Here is a 24270-nt window from a genome sequence, read left to right as displayed (position 1 = left end):
GGGCCTGCCTCATGTAAATCAAGCTGGGCAGAGCCCACGGGGTCACTCTCAACATAGCAGAGGCCATCTTCACTACGGCCAGCCTCTCCTTCACGTTGAACTCGTTTCTCCCTCCCTCCCTCCACTCCTCCAGTCACTCTTGGCCAGCCGCCCTATACCCTTTGCCGTCCCCAGGACCAAGGCAACCTAAACCCTCATGCTTTCCCCAGTACCCACCCCATCAAAGTCTCTCTCAAAACTTTCCCTCACACTGAGGTGCCAGGAGATGTCAGCCGCTGCAGGTATTACTTTTGTTTGAAATACAGTTTTTAATGAGAACAAAAATATTTATTAAATATAATAATGATCCATCAGTTTCATCAAGGGGCTGGCACATGGTGGGCCTTAACAAATACGTGTTGAATAAATGTGTGCACAAATGAATGAATGAATACATGGCTCCCACTCATTGCCACTTTCTAAAGGTGGCCCGATGCTTCCCTTTCCCAAGGATTTAGATTGGCCAAGAAGGACAGTTCCAGATGATAGGATCAGTATGGAAAAAATAAATGTTAACTGAATCGAGTGCTTTTGTTTACGTATGTTTTATCTGAAAGACAAACATAGGGTAAAGTGTGCACCATCCTTTGAGATCTGTTGGGACTTAGAACGTGCATCCACTGTGCATCAACCATAATAATAACAGAAATACTAACAATAAAAATACTAATGACAACCATCTAAAGCATTACGACAGCTCTTGTGATACGCCAGGCACTGTTACTCCAGGAAACAACTCTATGTAGTGGTTGCCATCATCATTATGCCCATTCTGCAGATGAGGGCGCCAAGGTACAACAACGGGAAATGTTTTGCAGCTCATAGTGACGAGGCCAGCAAGAGAACCAAGGCAGTCAGCACGACACAATATGTGCAGTGATCATGCTTCCTGAAATTCCTAGTCCTGAGTTCAAACATTTAATCTAACACATTCAAACACGACACATGGTGTGTTCTGCTTCGAGTTTGGGAAGAGATGTCTGGTGGCATTGCCTAGAGGGGTCCATCTGAGAGATGCCATCAGGAAATCAGAGCCAGGGGGAAAGATGGCTGGACTGGCTGGGGAAAGCCTGTCCTAGAAGCCATGGCCATGGACTAGCTAGATTAAAGGGGCCTATATCTGAACTGAAAGACACAAGTGAGGATCCCTGGCAAACTACACGAAGCACGGGAGATGGGGAGGTCCCATGAGAACACAGCTTTGCAACAGCATGAGATTCTGCTCCTACAGAGTCCACATTAGAAAGAGTAATATCAGACACGGCTCAGGAATTAGAATTTTGCTCATAATTTTGGAACTTCGCAATGTGGCATTTCTCAATGATGTGTTAGTATCACTGGTATGCTTTTAATTAATGGTCTCTAGCTGCACATGTTATTTATAAAGAGACATTTCCCCAAGAAAGCAGCCAAGACATTTTCCCTCAGTCAGAGAACAAACCCCTAAAGCACTCTGAAGTCAGAGTAAAGGAAGAAATGGATGGAATCACCTGGGCTGAGCCACGAGGCTCCTCAGCGATTAAAAACAACCCTATATGAAAAGATGAAGCAAGGATGGGGTGGGGGGGGGCGTGTTTCTAAGAGTCACACGGAGCCAGAGCCCTGCGTGCTAATGAACGCAGGGAAGCTCGGGTTGTAAAACCACGGAATACCACCCCTCATTAGTGCTGCACTTGATGGCTGTGGAAAAGGAGGAAAACGATCCACTTAAAAAGGGTCTTTAACATCGATGGGTCAATTTTGGCAATTACAGGATTTACGCGGCTATCTTTGCACCACATTGAAATGAGCCACGGCAACAGCGATCTTCACTCACTTGCTTAGCTGACGACCACGCAGCTCTCTGAAGGCTTCCGTCCTCATGATGTTTTAGGTCTCAGCTCAAAGGTCAACTCCTAGGCAGGGCTGGGACCAGCAGGAGATAGGCAAGCAGAGTGTCTAAGGCACGAAATGTAAGGAGGCCCATGCAGGGCCCTAAGGAGGGGTGCCTCCTTAAATAATGCACCCTGGGCAGCTCACCTGCCTCCTCTGTCCCACCCTAGTCCCAGCCCTGCTCGTAGGTGAGGTGACCCCTAACCATTCTAAGAAAAGTGCCACCTAGGGCTTCCCCGGTGGCGCAGTGGTTGAGAGTCTGCCTGCCAACGCAGGGGACACGGGTTCGTGCCCCGGTCCGGGAAGATTCCACATGCCGCGGAGCGGCTGGGCCCGTGAGCCATGGCCGCTGAGCCTGTGCGTCCGGAGCCTGTGCTCCGCAGCGGGAGAGGCCACAACAGTGAGAGGCCCGCGTACCGCAAAAAACAAAAAAAAAACAAGGATGTGAAAACCTCTGAAGAGAATGGTATGCAATGACTCTATAAACAACCAACAAAATCCTCCTAAACCCTTATTCTTCCTCCTGATATTATACTTTACAGAAAGAAACAGTCTTGTGGGTGCATGTTCAAAACTGAACTACTCCAAACGAGACTTGGGGGGGAAAAAAAGCACCTGAGTTAGTAAAGAGATATTCAAAAACTGTGAACTCCACAAGCATTAGAGCCACATTTTCCCAAACTGTTGACAGAAAAAAATGGAAATAATGAATGAACAACCCGCTTATAATAGGCACTTCTAGATTATTTCAATTAATGCTCACATTAACACTCTGAAATAAACGCTGTTTGCACTTTCCAGATGAGGACATTAATGTGAAGATTAAAGAGGTTACATACTCTGTCCATGACTTTACAGAGAATAACTGAGGCATCCAGTGTTCAAATGCAGCTTTCCGCAAACACCAAAACTACTCTTTCACGTGGCCTAACAAAGCATCTAGACTGATTTAACTTCAAGGACTCAAGGTTATAAACATAACAATTACTGACGGTCATGACTCTTCCCAACTCTGATTACTCTAAAGAATTCCTGGATCAATAAATCCAATAAGTCAGAGTAGTCAACACAATTAAATAATGTTTTTTGGAAATATATATCTTTTTACATATTTTAAATATCCATCCTGTTACTTTCCCACCATAATAGGTTTTTTTGGAGGTTTTTTTTATTGCGGTACAGTTGTTTTACAATATTGTGTTAGTTTCTACTGTACGGTGAGGTGACGTAGACTTACTAACTTCTGGTACGTAAACACCTAATAGCTCCCTTACCTTACTTAATCTGTGTCTTTCCTTCTTGATCAGACCTCTCTGCCTCAAGTACCTGACCTTGAACATTAAGTCAAACGTTAGGTCACTTCCTCAAAAGAGACTACCACAACTGTGTCCCTTTTCCCTCTCAGACCCTTTTTTAAACGCACTGTTCACTGTTTTGGCTGTATTTTAAATGTACTTCCTTGCTCCCTTCCTTTTCAAATTTCAGGGATAATGCATATGAGGTGTCAACCACAAGCTGATGAATATGGGACATGAACAGAGAACTACTGTCTGATCCCTACACATCTGCCTCCCATGAAGCCTCGTGACCAAGGACAGAAGCACTGCAGTCAGCCTCTGTGTGTGAAGCCCAGCCGTGCAGAGAAGGTGAAAGATGCATGAGCCTTCCATCCCTGGTGTGTTCTGAAACAGAGCCCGACTTTCGCTGTCAGGTGCATTGTGTTCAGCTTGTAGCTTCACTTTAGGGAAAAGAAAAAAGCCGTGTTCTTTCAAGGGCCTCTTGGAGAGAGGCTTTTCAGACTCAGCCAGATTTCTCCTGGGTGAGAGCCCGGAATTTGATCACCTCCATGTCTTCAGTTTCCCACTTCTTCTTTGGTTCAAAGGCAAAGGGTTTAGTCACAAGCCCCTAAGGACGGGACTCCCAAGACCTTTCAGGGCTGCCTGCCTTCCATCTGAAAGTGTGATGGTTTCAGTTTTGGTCCAGTATCTTGCCCCAACCAAGTGACATGAAGAAAGTCACTTCCCTTCTCTGAATCTCACTTTCCTCATCCTTACAACCTGGAGGGAAGGCTTGATGATACACGTTTCTCCTACTCGAAATGTCAGCAATCTACTTGAGAGAATGTGTGAAGGAAGAGCTCTACAAGGGGTTCAGTCAAGAACTGCTATCCAGGGAGTTGGGAATCTCATGTCCACCTGCCTGCCCTGGCTTCTGCCTGTAGATTCCCGCTGCCCACTTCCTGCTTCCCTCTCGTCGCACGGCTCCTATCGCGTGCCAAGCACAGCGCTTGGTGGTGAGAAAGAATGTTGTATAAGACAAACACACCCCTGCTCTCAGTGGATCTCTGTTTAGTGGGGAAGGTGGCACAGGAGTGAAATAACTAACTAACCCTTACATAAGCCATAAAATGAAATGACTTTAAGCTGTACAATAATTAGTGCCGTCAGACAATGAGAGAGGGACCACCTTGGAAACCTCTCTTAGAGAGGATGGCTGGGTAACACCTCTCTGGCGAAGAGATGCTTAGACTGAAGAAATAAAAAGTAAAGAACTAGGCTTGTGAAAAATGTGACTCGGGGCAGGAGGAGAATGAGAGTGTTCCAGACAGCTGTGAAGTCCCCAGGCACGAAAAAGCTTGCTTTGTTCTAAAGAGACTGAGAGAACACCAGATTGCCTTTGGTGATCTGGGGCGGCACGCACTATCACTCCACCATTTGCTCTTATGGGTCTAGATGAACTTGGTGCATTCACCTCGTCACTGATGCTTTAATCGTGGACAGTGCGGAGCAAACTGACGGGTCCAGTGATATTTCTGATGCAAAGATGTTGGGAGCACCCTGGTCCAGCCCTCACCGGCTGATGCCGTCCACCACAGCACACACCAAAGGGCCATGAAAGAAAGATAGTACCACCCAGTGAGATCCTTAGCTGGACCCTGAAAGGACTGACTTTGGCTTTGGTGCCAGTCTGTATGAAAAGATCAACGAGGTTTTACTTAGATGCCCGAGGCTGGACAGGTTCCTCTGTGGCTGCACCCATCCCGTGATTCCAGGGAGGCCATGCTCGCTAGGGCTCTGGGGCTGTGGGTGCAGTAACCCTAAGCTCTCCCCAACTCCTACAGATCCTTAGCCGAGGAAAATCTTTAAAAATTTTTTTTTCATCTTAATTTTTTTAATCTTCATCTTTTATAGACACGTAATAATTTCTGACATCCCTGAACAAGATAGCAAAGCCAGAACTCCACGTAACATTTCCATACACATGCAGCGTCTTGCTCAGCTCATACTATACCCAGCACTTCTCTACACATCTTGCCATCAGCACGTTTACATTAGAGATAATATGAGAAAGTACCTGTTCCTGGCGCACAGCAGCCATTCAGTATACCCTAACGAGTATGAAAACTGCCCCCAAGCACATACCACCCCCACTTATCCCCCAATCTCTTGGAAATTTTCATTTTGTCAACCCTGATGAAACAATCTGGCAACTGCCTCAAAATGGCCAGTGAATTTTGAAAACTGTGGCATTCTGTGTGTGCATTCTCAGTTTTGAGCTGGCTGGCTTTCAACACATTGCTGTCACTCCAAAATATGCATTTATCCCATCCTACACCATCTAACTGTGACAGAGGACAGGCTACAGAGCAGAAAACACTGCTACTGCAAAGCTGGTGACAGGAGCAGAAGGGGCACCAAGTACTAAGTGTCTATTGGGGGCTGCCTGGCACTCAGAGTCCCTGCAGGACCTGAGGCTGCTGGATCCAGCCAGGCTTTCAACAGACTCCCCGTATCAAGACCAGGGAAACCCAGGTGGACCTGGCTACCCCAAAGACATTTATTCAGCACATATGACAGAGCACACAGCCACGTGCTGTGGGTGATCTCAAGAAGCCACACGTGGTACAACCAAGTAGCAGGTAAGTGGGTAGAAGAGGAGATTCTAAGAGACTCAAAAGAAGGAAGAGAGAGAATTCTGGGCTAGGGTGCTCAAGAAAGTCTCCGGAAGAAAGTAGAACATATGTCCTGAAAGCAGTTAGGAGGAGAGAAGAGGGAATTCCAGAATGGCACGTGGCATAAGTAAAGGCTGTCGGGAAGTGAGGCAGTGGCCTGGCTAGAACAAAAATCTATGGAAGCATTTGCTCTGCTGGGAATCTCCTAGTTTTCATCTGTGAAATGGATACTAAGCTCTGAAGAGACAGGGTGGAAGCCACCCAAGAAACCACTCGAAGCTTCCAGTGGAGAAATTCCTTGATTATGAATAAGTCATGAGCTGTTCATCTGGGTTAAGAGCCTAAATCTACCTGTGTGAACTTTAGCAGATTACTCATTTTATTAAAAAACTCAGTTTCCCCATCTTCAAATAAGAAAAGCATAATAGTATCTACTTCGTAAGTTTTGGGGGAGGACTGGATGAGATAATTGAGCAGAAAACAAGCAGATGTCTCCCCAAAATGAATGTCACAGCTTATTCGACAATTTTTAGCACATGTTTCCCATCTAAGGGATGATGTGCTGCTTTGTAAGAATAGATTAAGAAGGTGAGAGCTCTTCGATCTTAAATAAAACTAAGAAGGAATGTGGTTTTTTAAAAATAAAGATTAGCAGATTTGATTATTTACAAAATGTAAAACTCCTACTATATGAAAAGCCAAACTATGATAACAGGAAAAAACAGAATGGGGGAAATATTGGTATCAGATTCAACAATGCTTTCAGTTTATATATCATACTAAAAAATGTATAAATGATAAGGAAAACAAGCCACCAACATATAAACATACAGAACGCATGAAAAGAAAAATACATGTAAGGAATTACAAGTAGGCAACAAAACAAAGAAAAAAAATGTTCCATTCACAATAATACAAAACCAGTAATAAAAAATTAAACAAAATTTCAATGATAATAGATCTTTAAAGCATTCATTAAATGACGGCACACTCCTGCTTAAAGCCTTTTAGGTGTATCCTACGTGCCCAAAGTAAAACCCAACGTCTTTTAAATGGCTGACCAGACACCCCAGGCGTGCCTCGTGCCATCTCCCACATCTCACAGACCTCTCCCCCTCACCCACTGGCTTACTCTGGCCCCTTGAAAAGGGAAGCTCCCACCCACCATAGGACCCTTGCACAGGGCTGCCTGGAATAGTTCCCCCTCTCTCCTCTCCAGCCCCTTAGCTCCCGGTTAATTCGGCCTCATCCTTCAGCCCAGCTATGGGCACTTCTCAGCTGGTATGGATTGCCTCGCATCTCCCACAAAGGTTCACACCTTCAGGTCCTCAGAATGCGACCTTATTTGGAAACAAGTTTGTCGCAGATGTAAATTAGTTAAGATGAGGTCATACGTGAATGGGGTGGGGTGAGCTAACCCAATATAACCCAATTTATAAAATAAAATAATCCAATTTATAATCTTATAAAAAGGGGAAATTTGGATGCAGATACACGGGCAGAAGGCCCTGTGGGCAGGAAGGCAGGGATGGGGTGATGCTTCCACAAGCCAAGGAGCATCAAAGATTGCCAGCCAATCACAGAAACTAGGGGAGAGGCATGGAACAGATTCTCCCTCACAGTCCTCAGAAGGAACCAACCCTGCCAACACGTTGATCTTAGACCTCCAGCCTCCAGAACTGTGAGGCAATAAAGTTCTGTGGTTTCAACCACTTAGTCTTTGGTATTTGTTACAGAGGCCCTAGGAAACGAATACACCCAGGAAAGCCCTCCACAATCCTCCCGCTGGGGGAGCTCCTGCCCTCTCACTGCCTCGTGGAGCCCACACTTTCTCTCACCCACTGTGGAGAGTCCTGGGTCCCTGAGCCTCCACACTGGAGGGAAGCAGAAAGGATGCTCCCCCTTCACCCGTGGGATCTAGCATGTGGGAACGCTCCACAAGTATCTACTGGCTGTGTCTGGGAAACATAGGAATAAGTCCTGGCAGGCAGGAGACTGGACTGGAGCCTTGAGGGATTAGGGCAAGAGGCAGAGCAGTCCAGAAACTGAAGCAAACACTCACAAAGCACACGTGCTGTGCGCCAGCACTCTTCCAAACACATTACCACCAGTAACTCCGGGCGTCTCTCAGCCTCCCAGTGAGGTAGGTACTGTCATCACTCCTACTCCAGAAATGATCAAGTGGGGCCCATAGAAGTCCCTGCCCAAAGCTCACAGCTGGCAAGTGGCAGAGCTGAAATTCGAACCCAGGCAGTATACACTAGAGTCTGTGCTTTTAACCTCTCTGTATAGTGATTCTCAAGAACCTATAGGCAAGCAGGTACAGGTAACAGGTAAGCTTCTGCTCGACAAGTCCCTCGGGGGTCATTAAGAGAATTGTGGAGGAGATGAGCCCTATTCCAAACCTTTACAGAAAGGAAGAGACTAGACCCTCCCGCGTTCCGACCCTTGAAGCTTCCATCACAGATCATGCCCTGGGTTGGAGGAGCCATGGGTATCATCCAGTAGGAATTTCCTGTAGTCTCCCTCCTCCACATGAGTCTTGCACCAAGGTCTCGCACGAAGAGCATTATAAATCTTAGACTGGTTGAAACTCCGATAACAACTGCCAACCTCAGTTAGGTCTTCCTCAGTGACTGTCTACAGTAGGATTAAGTGCACAGGCTCTAGTATCCAAGCGTCTGGATCCAAATTCCAGCTGTACTACCTACTGAGTGCATGGCCTTGGAAAAGTCATTTCAACTCTCTGGCCCTGAGGTTCCTCAGCTGTAAAATGGGGATGACAGCAGTCTTTACCTAACTGATTTTTCATAAGGCTGAGTAAAGACATATGTAAAGCACTTCAGTCAGTGCCTCACACATAGTTAGTGCTCAGTAAGTGTGAGCAACTACTATTATTTTTTTTTAACATCTTTATTGGAGTATAATTGCTTTACAATGGTGTTAGCTACTATTATTGATGTGATTGCTATTGTTTACATTTTATCAGTTCAGATGGGCCTGCGTATGCTCACTCAGCAGGGGACATGTATGTTCTTCTTGGAGACTGGGGATACATCATTTTCCAGAATCTCATTACCCAAGTCTTATTCCAATAATTTTACGATAATTTTAGGTATACTAGTGACCCTAAAGCATATAAATGCATATGTGCAGTATTCATATACCACACACATATATACACAGTGGAAAGTGTGATAACTTTTCTCTTTAAATTTCAGAGATTTCTTTCCCAACATAAGAGTTGCAGAAACGCACCTTTTCATAACCAACTGAGCAAGTATGCTGAGTCTTAAAATTTCTCCTCTAGAAGTCTATCCTAAGAAAATAATCTAAAATTCAGACAAAAACAAAGATTTATGTATCTATTCATGGCAACATTTTTAAATAGTGAAAAACGGTAAGACAATCTAAATCTCTAAAAATAGAGGAATGAATATAGTTAAGTAAATTACAGAACAGCAGTACAATACACGATTATGCAAACATTAAAATTATGTTTGTAAAATATTTTGAATAACATAGAAAAATGCTTAAATATTATATGAAAATAAGAAACAAAATTGTTTATACGACAGTCACAATTATGTAAAATTGTATAGGTAAAAAATGTATAGGCATATATATATATTGAAACTTAACAATGGTTTTAAACAGGATTAAGATGGTGGCTACTTTTTTATAGTACTCTTCATTTTTTATTAGTGAAATTATTGCATAAAAATTTAAATATGCAAAAAAAGAAAAAAACTTAGAAGCTTAGGAAGCTTATTGCTTCTTCCTTGCTGGCCAGACAAAATCCTATACAACATCTCAATTCTGATGTCCTAGAGAATTCAGGCAGGTGTGTTTAAAGGGAGTGCCAACAGAAGGTATCATAGTATCAGAGTAAATCAGAATTTGCTCCAATTCCAAATTCTTTCCAGTTTGCATTGTTACAATCCTGTCTTCCATATCCCCACAGCAAGGAATGAAATGGAATAATCTTAGGAAGTCGATCACTTCCTTTGTCCTCTGCCCGACGCTTCCAGAATGCTGAAGGTTGACCTCTGGGTACAGTAAGCCAGTAACGCACGCCTGGTTCCTGACGGCCCTTCACCAGGTCTGACTTGATGAGCTAGTCATCACACCTTAACTTCAGTGGTAGAGAATTCATGTTTATATACCTGAGAGCCAGTCAGAGATTCGGGGGGATGGCAAGGAAGTTTCTGGTTTCCCTCAGGCAAGTTTGAATTTCAGCTTCCTGCCTTCCTCATTCCTGACCCGTTAAATAACATTAGATCACTGGACTTTCTACAAAGGTAGGTAAACAAATATAGAAGCAAAGACACATATGGATAGACGGATGGATAGATAGATAGATAGAGGGTAGAGGTAAAAAGCAATAAGAATGTCACAACAGTCTCAGAACTGATCCTCCCTGCCTACAATTTTTTTCCCACACTAAATCACCCCTTCTAAACACATCTTTCCAAAACACAGCTATAACCCAAAAATTTGGTAATGGCTACATGATATACAAACAAGTAAATTCTGACATCAAAGACAAAGTGTTGGGGAAGAAAGTAAAAGTGTAGAGTTTTTGTATGTGATTGTTAAGTTGTTATCAGCTTAAAATAGGCTGTTAGAGCTCTAAAAAGTTTAATGCAAACTTCATGGTAACCACAAAGGAAAAAACCTAGAATGGAAACAAAAAGATAAAGACAAAATAATCAAAGTATATCACTACAAATAATTATCAAATAAGAAAAGAAGACAGCAAGAGAGGAAGAGAAGAACAAAAGAACTACAAAACAGACAGAAAACCATTATCAAAATGGCAAAAGTGACTCTTTACTTATCAATAGTTAACTTTAAATTTAAATGGATTAAACTCACCAACAAAAAGATATGCAGTAGCTGAATAAATTTTTTTTAAAAGTAAAGAAACAAGATCTAACCATATACTATCTACAAGAGATTGACTTTAGATTTAAGGACACATATAAGGTGAATGTGAAGGTATAGAAAAAGGTATTCCATGCAAATGATAACAAAAACAGAGCAGGGTGGCTAAATTTATATCAGTCAAAACTGTCACAAGAGAAGAAGAAGATCATTACATAATTACATAAAAGAGTCAATTCAACAGGAAGGTAAAAAAATTATAAATATATATGCACTCAACATCAGAGTGCCTAAATATATAAAGCCACATGAACAGGTCTGAAGGGATAAATAGATAGTAATGCAAAAATAGGACACAATTTCCAAAACCTACTTTCAATAACTGATAGATTATCCAGACAAAATCAGTAATGAAACAGCATACTTGAACTACACTATAGACCAAATGAAGCCAACAGACATACACAGAACATTCCACCCTACACCAGTGGAATGAAACAAGAAATCAATAAGAAAAGGAAAGCTGAAAAATTTGCAAATACATGAAAATTAAACAATCCACATTTAAACAACCAATGGGTCAATGAATAAAGCAAAATAGAGATTAGAACATGTCTCAAGATAAATGAAAACAAAACATATCAAAACTTATGGAATGAAGCAAAAGCAGCAGTAAGAGGGAAGTTTTTTTTATTATCTCTTCCTCCAAATGTTGAGTTATACCAGTATCCTTCCAATGAATCCTATATGGTGCCCAAGTGATGATTTCTGTTGCTTGCAACCAAAAATTACGAACAGAAAGACTTCCAAAGTCACCTGAAAACCATTCCCCATTTGTTGTGCTCTTTGATCTTCAGGAAGCCTAGCTTTCCAGCTAAAAACTCAACTTCATAGAGTTTATCTCAACACAACTCCATGGAGACCAGAACCTTATGACCATTCTCCTGTGGCACCATTATCTAAAATCAATGTTAATTGCCCAATTACCAAGCCTGATGCTGACAGAATGTAAGCTAATTAATTAGTGCCAGAGCTCATTCCAATTCCTAACGTTTATGGTTATCACTTATGAAGACGAGGGTGCAACTATGTATTTTTGCATGAATGACTGTGCTTGTCATTCTGAGCCAGCCATAGGGAAAATGGGCAAGAGGGCCAGGTGCTATACTGAGGGGAAGACTCCCCAAAATAAGTTTTCATGGACCTTTCAGAAATAAAAATGGCCATGAAGTCTCTTAGGTCAGTGGTTATATCAAAATCAAGTGGGGAGCTCTTTAAAACCATAAGTTCCTACATCTTGATCCCAGAAATTGATTCAGTAGGTTTGGAATAAGGCCCAGGAAACTCACTTTTCTTATATTTCCCTGATGAGTCTCATGATCCACCACAGTTGAAAATCACTTAGATAAATACCCAAGGAAATCCATTCCTGGTCCCCAAGGTAGTCCCTTGGCCATAGATCTCTTATGAAATATAACTGGTTGCTGAGCTGGAAAGGTCAGGAAAGACTGATTACTAATGTAAGCGCAAGAGCATGAAGCTGACGAGAACTGGGATACCTAGATCTGGGCACCAGATCTGAAATCACCAACCACCAACCTACTCAAGAAATCAGTTTATCCATCTGTAAAATGGAATGTTTAGTGACACAGGCCTCCCATTCCTCCTAGAAATATAGACATGCCATATTTCATGTGGGTAATGACTACAAATATTATACCAATTTAAGACATTCGTGCCACTGAAAGGAAAATCTTTTAAAAGATAAACTCTATGTATTGCCTTTTAATACCTGACTTTAGCTTTAACTTGGGCACAAACCATTTGGAAGCAAAAGTAAGCTGTGAAATATTTCCTTTATAAGTTCAGCGATTTCTGAAAAGAAACGTCACAGACATGTAACATTAAGAAGAGGCCTTTTTACCAGTTTATGGCTCCCCAAATAAAGTCCACATAGTGGTCTTCACGGGGAAGTTGCCAGAAGCCTCCTAATGGCATTTACAGTCTATGTCCAATAAAGTAATTGGCCACCAAAGGATGATAAAGTAACTATGAAAGCTTGACTACCTAATCTTTAGAATCATTATATATATATAAGCAGGAATGGAGTATGTAAAAATCCACTCTCCTATAAACTTGGAAATAGATAGGTTCTGTGTGAATTGAAATTTTTCCCTTTTTTTTTTGGCTTCAAACCACAATCCAGGGGCCCACCTATCATACTTTTACACATGTGGACATCTGGAAGGGAAATAAATTAAGGCTTTACCTTAGAGAGTCAGGAAATGCATCCATTTATAAATGTTATTTTAGAAGGAACTGTCTGATCCTGTTTACTTATTAACTTCATTAGAAGGCTAATGAATCCACTACTGAGAAAATGAGAGGGAACTCAGGGTGTGGAGAGGGATGGGCAGAATTTCACACCCCTTCTCCAAATGGTGGGGTTATTTGTGATTGTGATAAAATGGCACAGCATTTGGAAGGAAGGGAAAACAATATAAAATAACAATCAACAGACACCATCCATACGAAAGGATTGTGTTCTCTCAGCCACTGGACAAAAATCAAGATTTATACATGTCAGGGTGGAAGAAAAAAGACTAGGCCATAAAAAAGAAACCTCTTTCCCATAATAAATAGGAAAACATTAAATCTGTAAACCAGATCTGTTTCTCCAGTGTTCACGTTGCTCTATTCTCCAGCAAAGTAAGATGTCTGAGGTCTCGATATTTAGTGCAAACTCCTTTCTCATTCTATTTTTTGGGGGAGCAAAGGGTTTCATAGATTGAATGCTGCTCTTTATGTTTCATGAGTTGAAATTAGGTAGTTAGGACACTACTACTGGCTGACACCTGCCCATTGGCTACTATCCATCCGTGAACAAACAGCACGTTAGTTTTCCTTAAGGAGGGTGGACGTTCTCACAAGTGGGGCTGTTAGCTCCTAAAAGGTTATCTGTTGGGCACCATAAATCCTGTGTGTGTTCCCCGTTTGGTTTCCCAGGTTGGTAGCATCTGTGGACTTGGAGTTGAAAGGGATTTGAGATCACTTCATCGAAAACCTTTATAAGGAAACAGAAGGATGGCATGAGTAATTCGATTAATTAGCAACTGAGATGGGCCTAGAACACAAGCTTCCTCTGAGCTCAGTGGCTCCCATTCTTACCTGAAAATCAGAACCAACCACAGAGCTTTTAAAAGTATACATCCTGAGTAACACCCAGCCTTACCAAATTGGAATCTCTTGGTTAGGGGCCAGGACTCTAGATTTTTTTTAACAAAATCCACAAGTAATTCTGAGGCTACACCAAATCTGAGAAACATGGATGACTCCACCCTGCCTTCCATGTTAGTTCCTTGGGAAGAACAAAGCTCTTCAATGGGCTTACCTCCCCCAATTCTTGCGTTAAAAAGAAAATTTCCAGCAATGGATGAGGTAACTCAACACTGTGTTAGGGGAACTTAGATTGTGCTTGGCATCCTATACCCCAAGTCAGCTGCAGTTGATGTAGGAAAACCAGGAAATGTGTTAACCTTCCCCTCTTGCCAAGCACAGATGAGTGTCTAAAGGAGAAGACAAACAGATGGCCAACAAACACATGACAGGACGCTCAACATCACCAATCACTAGAGAAATGCAAATCAAAACTACAGTGACGTATCACCTCACACCGGTCAGAATGGCCATCATCAAAAAGTCTACAGACAATAAATGCTGGAGAGGGTGTGGAGAAAAGGGAACCCTCTTGCACTGTGGGTAGGAATGTAAATTGATACAGCCACTATGGAGAACAGTATGGAGGTTCCTTAAAAAACTAAAAATAGAACTACCATATGACCCAGCCATCCCACTACTGGGCATATAACCTGAGAAAACCATAATTCAAAAAGACACATGCACCCCAATGTTCAATGCAGCACTATTTACAATAGCCAGGACATGGAAGCAACCGAAATGTCCATCAACAGAGGAATGGATAAAGTAGATGTGGTACATATATACAATGGAATATTACTCAGCCATATAAAGGAATAATATTGAGTCATCTGTAGAGACGTGGATGAACCGAGAGACTGTCATACAGAGTGAAGTAAGTCAGAAAGAGAAAAACAAATATCGTATATTAACGTATATACGTGGAATCTAGAAAAATGGTGTAGGTCATTTTACTTGCAAAGCAGAAACAGAGACACAGACATAGAGAACAAACGTATGGGTACCAGGAGGAAGGGGCGGGTGGGATGAATTGGGAGATTGCGATTGACATATATACACTATTGATACTATGTATAAAATAGATAACTAATAAGAACCTACTGTATAGCACAGGGAACTCTACTCAATGCTCTGTGGTGACCTAAATGGGAAAGAGAGGATATATGTTTACGTATAGCTGACTCACTTTGCTGTACAGTAGAAACTAACACAACATTGTAAAGCAACTATACTCCAATAAAACTTAATTAAAAAAAAAAAAAAAGGAGAAGACTCCGGAACATTCTCTCAAAAGAAATGTGTCATTTCCAGGCACCACGTGCTTAGGACTCTAGCTATGCTCTGCACCCCACCCTCCTAAAGATACCAGCACAACTGTCCTCAGGAGGCTGGTAGAAGCTGCTGGGCTAGGAGGATATGAGCCTACGAACAAATAATAATTATTACATTAAGTACTAACTAGATAGTAGGCATTTTGCATTCCACGCATTATCTCACTGAAACCTCACAAAGCTTCCATGAGATAGGTCTTACTATCATCCCACTACATGGATAGGTGAACCAAAGCTTACAGAAATGAAAACACTGCTTAAGGTGGTACAGTTAGCAAGCAGTAGATCTGGGATTCACATGCAGGCAATCTGAATTCAGGACCCACTTCTTCAACCACTACACATACTCAATCCCATCTGTTACCAGGTGTTTCTGAGAATTATGGAAACTACTAGTTCTCATATGAAACAGTCTTTCCTCTGAAAAGTTTCACACCCTAATGGAGAAATAAGATGTTTTCTATTAAACAGCAAAACAAAATACATGAGACAAATTGATCATTTCTCTAATTCATTCCTAGAATTGCTCTGCATCGTCACGGAATGAGGTGTGATAATAATAAAAATATAAGTATTTCTACAGTCAGGCCACTCATCACAGAATGCGATGTGTTTTGCATATACATATATATATACTTGCATATGCCTGACATTGTTTCCTATATGCATTAATCTTACCTTTCAACTGAATTAAACATTCCTCGAGGATAGCAATCATGACATACTTATTCGGCATCACCCAGCAATGAGCACAGGACTGCTTACATAATGAATGCTCAGTTAATATCTGTTCATCTGAATGCTCTGTGACCAATTCAGGAGTTTTCACCAGATTTATTACCACTGAAAGCAAACAGACAAAGGCCCCAGTTCTAGAGGGAGGATTTCGCAGCCTGTACCTGCCCAGCCTTCGGGACCTCACATATGAAGAGCCTAGCGAATAGGATGGAAAGCTTTTAATTAACAGCCTAGAAAAAAAAAATGTCATTCCAATCTGCAGTTTTGTTTCCATTAATTCACTCAGATTCAGCAGGAATTCCACCAAGGAATTGGGGTGAACAGCTGTAGAGGGAGGGAAGCACATAAATAAATCATGAATGTCATTAAAATTTGTAAACTAATAACTCCTGGGAAGTCTTAGCAATTATTATCAGGGTTTTCTTGGCAAACAAAAAAATTAATAAATCCAAAGGTCTCCCAGAAAGGTCACTGAGAGAACAATTAGAGGAGGAAATAAATGGTCCAGACAACAGCTTGCAAACTAGATGAAAAGTTACAGGATTCCCCAGTGGCAGGGGGATAGACAACTCAATACATGGAAAGCAACAGGACAAGACGGGGCTGGGGCTGGGACTGCTTCGGGGCTATTCGTACTTCAGTTCAGTTCTTTTAGCCTTTATTTAGTGCAGCCCGAGTGCCGGGCAATGTAGATCCAGAAACAGGAAGAGCACGTGGTCCCTGCTCTCGAGAGGCTCCCAGGCTGGGAACAAATGAACAACACAGTGTAAAGATGAGACAGCAGTGGTAAGCAGAGGAGAGGTGCCCAATCCAGGGAGGAGGGTCGGGGAAGGTATCCAGGAGGATGTGACCAGGAAGTGGGACCCTAGCCAGGAACCCCTCGACCTAAAGCCCCCTTGCGCTGCAGGTCCTGAGGCCAGGCATACAGGAGCAGTGTCTGAGAAGCCTCGCTGCTTTTCCAAGAGCAGAATGTCTCCCACACTGCCAGGCTGCGGGTGGGTGAAATGGAGTAAGGTGGGGGGAGGGAACTGAGGTAATGTAGCAATGCAGGGGTACCACCCACTGTAAAGGATTCCTGGTTCCTCTTACACCAAGACAACTGCAAATTCATTTAGCTCTGTGAGGACCCCAATCCAGTAGAAATTCCAGGGGAAAGCTCACGTGGAGACATCGCACCCGATCAGAAGCTGGCCTCTCACGGACCTTTACTAAAGACTAGTGCTTGAGATGGACAGATGGAAGCTGGAGATTGCTTGCCAGCTCATCTACCTCCAGAAAATGAGACCTTAAAAACAATTTTTTTTTTTTTAAAGAAGATGTTGGGGGTAGGAGTTTATCAATTTATTTATTTATTTTTGCTACGTTGGGTCTTCGTTTCTGTGCGAGGGCTTTCTCTAGTTGCGGCAAGCGGGGGCCGCTCTTCATCGCGGTGCGTGGGCCTCTCACTATCGCGGCCTCTTGTTGCGGAGCACAGGCTCCAGACGCGCAGGCTCAGTAGTTGTGGCTCACGGGCCTAGCTGCTCCGCGGCATGTGGGATCCTCCCAGACCAGGGCTCGAACCCGTGTCCCCTGCATTGGCAGGCGGACTCTCAACCACTGCGCCACCAGGGAAGCCCAAAAACAATTTTTTAGGGGAGGGCAATGTGTTTGTTTATCAGTCTAAGTGTTAACGTTTAAGACATATAGAACCGAGTCCAAGAAGTGATCTGCCAGTCCCCGCCGTGACTTATGTTCTAAACTAAAGACTCAAAAACCTCAAGCAATGGATTAATCAACCTTTTCATAGGTACCACGTTAAAAGAAAAGTGGCGCCCTTGCTCCCAAATTAAGGACCGCGAATGCCACCGAACTCGGCAGAGATGCACATACCCATATGTGCAAGGGACATGAAGATGGCCCCAAAGCATGTGCCACATGCTGTTGCCGCAGAAATGAGAGAGGGCGTGACCCAGCCATTGAGCCCCATGGTGCCTGTACACCATATAACAGTGGCCTATTTGCAGCTGGGAATGGAGGAGACGCGAAGAAGAGGGCTATCTCTAAACAGACTCACAGACTTAGAGAACAGACTTGTGGTTGCCAAGGGGGAGGAGGGGTGGGAGAGGCGTGGAGTGGGATTTGGGATCAGCAGATGCAAACTATTATATGTAGAACAGATGAACAACAAGGACCTACCGTAGAGCACAGGTAACTATATTCAATATCCTGTGATTAACCATAATGGAAAAGAACATGAAAAAGGATGCATATATATGTATAACTGAGTCACTTTGCTGTACATTAGAATTTAACACAACATCATAAATCAACTATAATTCAATTTTAAAAAAGAAGAGGGCTGTCTCTATCCAGTTCCAGGGTTCCCATTTAGGGGATGTGTGAGTTTACGGAAGGAGATCAGGAACCAGCAGGAGCCAGGGCGCACTCTTAATCTCAGACTTCTGATCCAGGAAACTCAGGCAAACTGTCTTCCTCTCCCTGAACTCACATCCTTATCTCTGAAACAATAAGGTTCTGGGGCTCAAAGAGAACGTTTGCTATGATCCTTTCTCACCCTAAGTCTCTTTGACTCAACAGCCGTGATTATTTCAGATTAACCAAGAATCACAGTTCAAAGACTTAAAAGTTCTTGTGGTGCCTCTTCTATTTCTGTGGACAGATTTCCACACTCCTCCTTTCCTTTTAGACGATCAGAGTTTTAATATGGATCAGGTCAGCCTTTGACACTGCACACATTCCCAGTACCATAACATTATAAAATAACTGCCTTCCAGAACCGGTGGAATTTTTTCCCTCTTGTCCTTTGATGAAACAGATATGCATTTCTATGGTGAAAAAAGTTACCATCCCCCCCAAATGAACTGAAAATATGTGAGAGGTTACTAGACCTCCACTGGGCACTATGGTATCCACTAGCCATATTTAACTAACATTAAACACTCAAAATGTGGCTGGTCCAAACTGAGATATGCCCTTAAGTGTGAAATACACATTGGATTTCAAAGACTTACTACCAAAAAAAAAAACCTAAGGCAAAATAGCCCATTAATTATTTTTATTAATTGTCTATTGAAATGATAGTTCTATTTAACTCAAAGAAAAATTATTAATAAAATTAATCTCCACTGTTTCTTTTCACATTATTGACTGCTGGAAAATTATGTGGCTCCCATATATTTCTACTCAGACAGTGCTGGACTAGAAGAAATCCAAAAAAGAGGGGATATATGTTTACGTACAGCTGATTCACTTTGCTGTAAAGTAGAAACTAACACAACATTGTAAAGCAACTATACTCCAATAAAAATTAATTAAAAACAGAAAACAAAACAAAAAGGAGAAGACTCCGGAACATTCTCTCAATAGAAATGTATCATTTCCAGGCACCACGTGCTAAGGACTCTAGGTATGTTCTGCACCCCACCCTCATAAAGATATCAGCACAACTGTCCTCAGGAGGCTGGTAGAAGCCTCTTGTGGTGCCTCTTCTATTTCTGTGGACAGATTTCCACAGAGCATCCATCTCAATCGCAGAAGGAATGTTTCAACCTAGAAGTCGAAATCCCAGCCCAACCACTCTAGAGCAATTTTCCCACTCTGGGAATTTCTCCCTCTCCCACTTTCCATGTCATCCCATTCTCCTACCCATTAAAAAAAAAAGATCTCTTATTCTGAAGGAGTTCATAAATCCACTCTCACCCAACATCAGACACAGCACACAGGGTAGAATGAGCACAGACTCAGGAGTCAGTAGGATCCCCCTACTTGTTAGCTCCATGATCCAGGGCAAGTTGTTTAACCTCTGTAATGCTCAATGTTCCCATCTGTAAATTGGGGCCAGTGATATTCGACTCTCAAGTTTCTTGCAAAAGATAGAACAAGACAGCTCAGGTAAAGGAACTAGCAGAGAGAAGCAGCTCAATTACTCATGGATCATATGATGACAACTAACTCTCCTTGAGCATCTCCCACATGGGCGCTGCATGTCAGGCACTTTTCTAGGCAGTTTACATATTTTATTTCAGTGAAGACTCACAACTTTACGTGGTAGGTGCAAGTATAACCCTCACTGTACAGATAAGGAAATGGAGGCACAGAGAGGCAAAGAAACATGTTCAAGGTCACTTAGTGGCTCCGTGGAGGAGCGTGGACTTGAACCCAGGACATCAGTCCCAGAGCTTTCACTTTTAAATACTCTGAACAGGAGGCAACTGGTTGATGCTGAGCCTCCCAACCTTGACCCATCTCTCCTCCTTGGGTCAGGCTTCTATAAAATCTAACAGAGTCGGTCTCCAGTATCACTCTTGATGGATGGACAGCCTCCAGGCTTGACACACTATGGACTGAAAACACCCTGAAAGCGAAGCCCTGGGTCTTTTTAAAAAGTCAGTCCCCAACCTCATTAATTCTACAAGCTTGACATCCTATATGTAAAATGTCCTTTGACTAACGGATGCCAACAGACGGTTGCGCTAGGTGACCAATTTACGCAACCATCCTTGTGTGGGTGGAGAGAAAAAATTTTGACCACCTCCAGTATACTGGCACCTAGGAGTTCCAGAAAGAGGGTCACAAGGGCACACGCTACTGCTATACTATAGAATGCCTTTAAACAGTCTTTTGTCTATTTAGAAGTAGATAGCTTTTCAATTCTTAATTCAGTGAGACAAATAATTATGTCATACTGTAACCTGGCAGGGAGCATCATCTTATCATGACAGCTGTTGCTCCAGGCGCCTCTGCTGTACAGAAAATTGAAGAAGAATCACCAAATTCAATTTCAACTTGGCTAGGCATGTTGGACTGAATCACAAAAATGAAAGGGTGTGTGTTTAATTTAGCTTCTTTTCTCTGCTCACTGTATTAGTAAGGAAGACCATAGTGCTCTAGGCTCTACCTGTAAAATACATCATTAGCAATATAGAAAAGAGGACAAGGGCACAGATCTTTAGGGGATGAGTAGGGAAGACAATAAAAAGTGAGAAGTCACCCTGTGAGGCCCCAGGAAGTTGGATAATTCCCACAAAGTTTAAGAGCAGTCCCTTTCCTCAATCACACCCTCTGCAGGGGTTCCTAAGCTGGGCTTTATCAGACCTGTGAACCCTCTGAATCACGACACAAAAATACATCCACATAACATTTATCCAGAGGGAAAGCCTATAACAGCCACCAGTCGTTTTCAAATCCCTGAAAGGTCACACCATACATACTCTGTTATCGATAATCTATGCTCTGAGTAACTGCCTTTGATTTGACCCCTTCTGTGAACTCGATGAGTCCCCCCACCCTCCCTACCTGGTCCAACACCCAGCTGCTTCCCCTGCCTCCTTCCCGGGCCACCTTATCTCCTGCAGCCCAGCCTTGCCTGGACTTTGCCCTGTGCAAGGGGCATTTTTCCACTTTCCGTTTGCCAAATCGCATCCTGCCCATCATTCCAGCACCCAGCTCAGAGAATTTTTTCTACAAAAGAATGTCTTTGACTAGGTAGCCACTGCTATCCCAATTCTCCCCAATCAGCAGAAGGAACAACATTATAAATCACTCTTCTCCCCTCCCTATCCCCTGCCATCCCCCCAAAGATCTGTGCTAATTCCCAGATGGCGCAGAATACATCCCTTTGGTGCCCTACAATTTCCATCCCATGGATCCCTGCATTGGTGGATCTTTACAAACAAAACTATACAAACACACAGGGTTATAATAGTCATTAATTATTATAATTAACTGAGCACTTCCCACATGTGGGTAACTGTCCTAAATGTTTGTACATTTAATATTTCATTTAATCCTTGCAACCCATCCATGAATTTATTCATCAAGCAAACACTTATCAAGTACCTCCTGTGTGCCAGATGCCGTCCTAGGTGTTGAGGATACAGCACTGAATTAAAATGGAAAAATTATCTCTCACTACAAGCTTAGATGCTACTGGGTGTAAGTAGAATATAAATAAATCAATAAGTAAATATTTAGCAGCTAGAGGGTGACAGGTACTAAGGAGGAAAATGCAGCCAAGTGATGGAATGCCAAGTCCTCAGGCAAAGGCCTCACTGATGAGGTGAGCAGAGAGGAGGGAAGTGAGGGTGTGCCCTGCTCCCTGCAAGAAGAGAGCTCAGACCCAGGAAAGAGCTGAGTGTAAGGGCTCCGGGGAAGAGGCTGGCTGGTTCAAGTAACAGCAAGGACACTGTGTCTGGAGCAAAGGTAGGATCTGTACTATCTCCAATTTACATTCAGGGAAATTGAGACTTAAGAGAGTGAAGTAGGTTGAATGGCAGCCCCCGTTCCAAATATGTCCTAACCCCCAAAACCTGCAATGGGACCATCTTCGAAAAAGTGTCTTTGCAGATGTAAGGATCTGGAAATGAGAGCATCCTGGATTATCCGGCTGGGCCCTAACTCCAATGGCAAGTGTTCTTCTAAGGGACAGAAGGGGAGAAGACACAGACACAGAGAAGATGATAAAGGCAGAGAGTGGAGTAATGCAGCCCCAAGGAACACCGACAGACACCAGAAGCAGGAAGAGGCAACGAAGGGTTCCCCTTAGAGCCCCCAGAAGGAGGGTGGCCCTAAAGATGCCTTGATTTCAGACTTGTGGCCTCCAGACTGGGAGAGAATACATTTCTGCTGTTTGAAGCCACCCAGCCTGTGGTCCTTGATTACGGCAGCCCTGGGAAGCTGATCCAGAGAGGTTAGGTAAAGTGCCCAAAGCCACAGAGCTCTTTGGGTGGACAAGCTGTGATTTGAATCCCGGCAATGGGACATCAGGGTGCCCTTAGGGCCACCTGGCCATCTGCTGTCCTTGACACACACTAGCGAATACACTGGCTCTTATGACTGTGGGGCACACACTCTGTCACTTACGGGCATTAAGCACCTGGCTTCGGCCCCATGGTTTTGCCTGGTCCACCTTTAAAACTAGCAAACCTTTCCTATAACATGGGCTGCTCGGTACAGCTGTTTCCCATTGTAAGCGTGGGCTTTTCTGGTTTCATTATTTGCACCAAGCAGACAGCACTGGAGTCAGGCTTAAAGGCTCACCACCATATCCCTGTGACAGGGCCTCAGAGGATGGTTTCTGAGGCTCTAAGTCCCCAGGAGACCCACGTGAGTGGAAACAGGCATGCTTTCATCTACGGAAGGCACCTGGTTACTTATACCTCTGCCGGTTTTCACTGAGCAGCAAAATTAGGTTTTGGACATCCTGTGCAAATGGAGGCAGGCCTCCATCGATATGAGCAATTAACCCTAAATATTTAATAGATGCTGTGACTGCTCCCCTCCCTGGGAGAGAGGCTCTGGCTGATTCTCCGCAAACAGATCAGATGAAGAAGCAGCCAGGCATGCTGATACTCACGCCCCAGACCCCCCTGCTCCAAAACCCCAGCAGACCCTCAGGACTGGCGCTGGGATGAAGACACAGCCAAGTGAATGGCCCTTTGTGACAGTGTTCTCCCCAGTGTTTACAAGTGGCAGAGCAAATGGAATGGATACACAGCCCTCTTGAGGCCCATGGAGGTAATAAGCACAGAGCATGAAGCGCTGACTCAGAGTGGCTGATGAAACTTGCTGGTGCCCTGTGTGACTGCCAGCAGCGTGGCGGCGACCGTGAACTTGCATGTGAGGAGGTATATGGAAGAGTGAGTGCGCGGCGTCCCCTAGCCAGAGAGGCTGCGGGGTTCACGGCTTCGTGAAAGCCCTCTCTGACTTAATCCACCCACATCCTTCTCCCTGTCCCAGCCTTCCGTCAGGGCTGATTTATCCTGCAGGCACATGGACACAGAGCCTAGGGTTCACAAAAATGCTGTCATTTCTTTTAAAGCCACAAACAAAAAAAATGAATATTTTAGGCTGAAAACAAGTTTTAATATACAGTATTAATATATTTGTCTTTACACCAGTACAGTTGTAAAATATATTTTTTAATATTATTTTATGGATGAAGAAGCCCACGAAGGCTTGGGACCACAAACGTCATCACACGGGCCTGATTCCCACATGTATCTATTCCCAGAATCATGGGCTTCTCAAGAATCACAGCATCTTACAGGCACAAAGGACAAAAAACAGTCCTTGGGCCTAGACTCATGCCAAGGCCAGCATCCCTCCTACAGCACGTTCCCTTATCCACGGCCTCCACTTTCCCCAGGCATGCTCTGATCTCTCTACCCACATTTGTGTTTATCCAGTCAAAGGAGACGCTGCAGGAACGCAGAAGCAACCACAGTGCCAGGG

General features: G+C 43.4%; 1 protein-coding gene across 1 annotated transcript in view; it reads right to left on the bottom strand.

Moving 5' to 3' along the window:
* Positions 1-24270, bottom strand: part of SORCS3 (sortilin related VPS10 domain containing receptor 3) — a 587799-nt gene that overhangs the window by 388767 nt on the left and 174762 nt on the right. The window lies entirely within an intron of this gene.

The sequence above is a fragment of the Delphinapterus leucas genome, chromosome 16 (genome assembly GCF_059928025.1).
Source record: "Delphinapterus leucas isolate spDelLeu-1000000601 "Yukka" chromosome 16, BTC_Dleu_Yukka2, whole genome shotgun sequence".
Classification (NCBI taxonomy): Eukaryota; Metazoa; Chordata; class Mammalia; order Artiodactyla; family Monodontidae; genus Delphinapterus; species Delphinapterus leucas.
This window is presented reverse-complemented; position numbering and strand designations above follow the sequence as displayed.